Source organism: Mus caroli, chromosome 15 (genome assembly GCF_900094665.2).
Source record: "Mus caroli chromosome 15, CAROLI_EIJ_v1.1, whole genome shotgun sequence".
NCBI classification, from domain to species: domain Eukaryota; kingdom Metazoa; phylum Chordata; class Mammalia; order Rodentia; family Muridae; genus Mus; species Mus caroli.
Window position 1 is genome coordinate 1,792,002 of NC_034584.1, and position 2,661 is coordinate 1,794,662.

Here is a 2,661-nt window from a genome sequence, read left to right on the forward strand (position 1 = left end):
CCACCACGCCCGGCATAATTCCAGTTCTTAAGTATGGACTTTAATGAATGATTTCCTTCCAGATATTGGAAAGAGGAAACCGAGTAATTTTATAAGAAGGAATGTGACAAGGCCAGGCAGCCAAGGTCAACGTCAACAGGATAAATGCTGCTGCTAGGGAGTGACTAGGGAGTAATTTTATTACACAAAAAATTAAAAAAAAAACACATGGTTTGGATTGCTGAACATTCATGGTTTCCCTGTTGGCAGTGTGCCAGGAGCAGGCTTGGGTACCTCTTCCTGAATCCGCTGCCTGATCTGTCTCTTGCATCTGAATGGGTCTTTGTGATATCATTTATAACTAACTGGTAAGTACACTGTTTTCTAAGGTTCTGTGAACTGCTGTAGAAAACTAACAAGTAGAGCAAGGTCATGATCCTAGTGTTTAGAACCCAAGTCATAGCCTAAGGCGCATGGTTGGCAACTGATAAGGGAGGTGGTCCAATAAGAGCTTTTAACTTATGGGATCTGACACCATTTTAAAAAAGAAATTGTGAAAAATTGAATTAAATAGTTGGATTATGCTGGAGAATCTGGTTAAAAAATGTTTGTTTCAGGGAGCAAAACAAGGTTTGTTTTTTTTTTTTTTTACGAAATTCATCTTTTATAAGCAAATATCACTAGGTCAGGTTACTTATAAACAACAGAAATTTATCTTTCACTGCCCAGGAGGGTAGAGGTCTGAGATCCAAGTTCTGGGAAGGAATCACTGCTAAAAAGTAGACTGTTAGGCTGCGTAGCCATCCTACATGATGGAATGAGAGTCCTCTGTGATCTTTATGGGCATGGATCTTGTTACTGTGGTATTTACCTAATTGCCCCTCAAAGTATAATCACAGTAAAGGTAGAATTTCAACAGATAAAATTTGGGCATACACACATTTAGTCACTAACATCTAACATCCTAGGGCTTATCTGACGACAATGAAAGGTTCCTGTGTTGGAAGTACAGCTTATTAGCAGGGACACCAAGTAGCTGGTTACACTGTGTCCACAATTAGCAGAGCGGGATAGATGCTGGTGGTCAGCTGGCTCTCTACTCTGACAGAAGGTAAGTACTTTTAACAGGGAAGGAGCCATCTCCCAGACGCATCCTGCTTTTTGTCAAACTTGGGTTATCAGGCTTGGGTCCCTAATGCCCTTATCCACCAAGCCATCTCCATGGTCCCTTTTCCTATCTTACTATCCTGTCCCAGCTACCACAATTACTAACAGCTCTGAGGTGATAAGAAAAGTGCCATACTATAGTGTCCTAATATTTATTAAGTTATTAGCAATAAGTTTATTAACTATAGAGAGCTTAAGAAAAGACCAGGAAGAGACAGGATGTTTTAGAAGCACCAATGAGTTAGAGAGGAGTACACTGTCCGTCTCTCTGGTCCTCCACTATGCTCACCAGGGGTGGGTCATCCCTGTGTGTTTTCATCAGGACCTGTCTCATTTGAGTTAATAAATGCCATAGTACTAAAGCAGGCTTACAATTTATAGCATCTTCTATTGAGCTAGAGTGGATTCTTCGAGCCACTTCTATGTAATTCCCGCCTGCTTATACTCCAATATGCTTTGTGGAAATGGGCTGGAGTCAGTATGATAGGTCAGTAGCTGGGTGTTAGCCACAGACTAACTTATCTTTGCCTCCAAGCTGGAAGACTGTTGAGCTGTGTAGCACACTCCATCACTGTTGAAGGCAGGGGAAGACAAAGAACTCTCTCAGTAGATATCATACTGTCCACCTTCTTCAACTGTAGGGACCATGATTTTTCATATCATTGAAAAATGTCAGTTTTCGTAGTGACTGAATTACAAAGCATTTAAAGAAAGTGAAGGTTTGGAGATGGATCCGTGAGAGAGTGAATGGGAAGAAGGTAGATGACAGTGTCAGTAACGTGTCTTAACCAGGAAGGAAAGAGAAGAAGCAAGGAGTCATAGAAGGCTTATTCTTTACTACTTCACACACTTAGTTGGATGCAAGTTTTAACTCAAAATAAAAATAAAACAACAACAACAACAGCAACAACACACACCCCTAACGACAACAAAGTCCCTCCAAACAAAACCTTCCAAACCCTGAGCATGTACAACTGCTTAAGCCTGAGCTGTGGTCAATAGATAAGACAATCTCTAAGTTCCGGCCAACAGTTTGACTTACTATTTCAGACTTTCTGCACACTTAGAAAATGTAGAAGTAGGGGCTGGAGAGATGGCTCAGGGGTTAAGAGGACTGGCTGCTTTTCCAGAGAGCCTATGCTCACTCTCCAGCAACTACATGGCAGCTCACAACTGTCTGTAACTCCAGTTCCAGAGGACCTGGCACCCTCTCATTGACATACATACAGGCAAAACACTAATGCACACAAAATAAAAATGCACATAAAATAAATCTTAAAAACCCAAAGTAAGAATGTACATAAAATTAGAGTAAAATAAAAAAAAATGAAAAAAAAAAAAGACTGTGTTTCAGCAATAAAAGCAATAGTCCCAAAGTGAAAATAATACCAGGATACATTTATTAATTTACTTTAAATTAAGTATCTTTTACTTAAACACGTTTAACAACAAAACGTTATTGAAGTACAAAATTTAAAATATATGATTTATTATATTCACTTTCTTTTTTTTTTT